Consider the following 1327-nt stretch of genomic DNA (forward strand, 5'->3'; position numbering starts at 1 on the left):
TAGACTTATTTATTTATTTATAATACATAGTATTATTTATTTCAATACATACATAGAAATATAACTTTCCTTAATTCTTACCAAAAATGAATTATTTTCTAATTCTATTTCTTCATACTAAAATTAAAATTAGTAGAATTTTTTTTACCAAACATGTATTATTTTCTAATCTATAATACATGTATTATCATTTCTATATATAATTAAAATTATTAAGTTTTAATCTATATTTATTTTGTGAAACACATTTCTACATATAGTGTTATATTTAATTGGTAACTTGTTTTAGCCTTGAAGAATTTCGAGTATAATATGATTTACTTTAATTGAAAACTTATTTTAATATTTGGTATATTATTTTATTTTAATTTTTTTAAGCTTTAATCTATATTTATTAATCTACATATTTATTTTTTGAAACACATTTCTACATGTTATATTTAATTGGTAACTTATTTTAGGCTTGAAGAATTTCGAGTATAATATGGTTTATTTTAATTGAGAACTTATTTTATTATTTGGTATATTATTTTATTTAAAAGAAATTTTTGTTTGTTAATATAATGGTTTAGTTTACACTAAGGTAAAGATTAATTTTCAATTAAATAATTACCTATTTTATTTTTATTGGTATCTTGTTTTTTGAAACACATTTCTACATATAATGTTATAATTAAATTGGTAACTTGTTTTAGTTTGAAGAATTTTGAGTATAGTAAGATTTATTTTAATTGGTAATTTATTTTATTATTTGGTATACTATTTTATTTAAATTTTTTTTTTAAATTTTAATCTATATTTATCTTTTGAAACACATTTCTACGTATAATGTTATATTTAATTGGTAACTTGTTTTAGCCTTGAATTTATTTTGAGTATAATAAGATATTTTAATTGGTTATTTATTTTATTATTTAGTATATTATTTTATTTAAAAGAAAATTTTGTTTTTTTAAATAATGGTTTAGTTTACAATTAATTTTTAATTAAATAATTACCTATTTTATTTTAATTGATAACTTGTTTTATTATTTGATAAATTATTTTATTAAATAGTTAATAAATTATTTTAGTTGTTTTAATCTTGAAAATTTTCGAAAATAATTGATAACTTTTAATTGATCATTTATTTTATTATTTATTTATTTTTAATGATGATTTGAAATTCTTGACACTTTTAATGATGTTTGTAGATTTATTGGTAATTTATTTTATTATCAACCCAAAACACAAAGCTCTGTTTTAATAAAAATAAAATTAATTTAACAAAAATAAATAAATGTTCTTAAAATTACGGTTGGGTTTGGTTTTCGAAATGTCTCCTCAT

The sequence above is a fragment of the Cornus florida genome, unplaced genomic scaffold (genome assembly GCF_030987335.1).
Source record: "Cornus florida cultivar Cherokee Brave unplaced genomic scaffold, ASM3098733v1 CherokeeBrave_3.0.0_Hap2_Chr09, whole genome shotgun sequence".
NCBI classification, from domain to species: Eukaryota; Viridiplantae; Streptophyta; class Magnoliopsida; order Cornales; family Cornaceae; genus Cornus; species Cornus florida.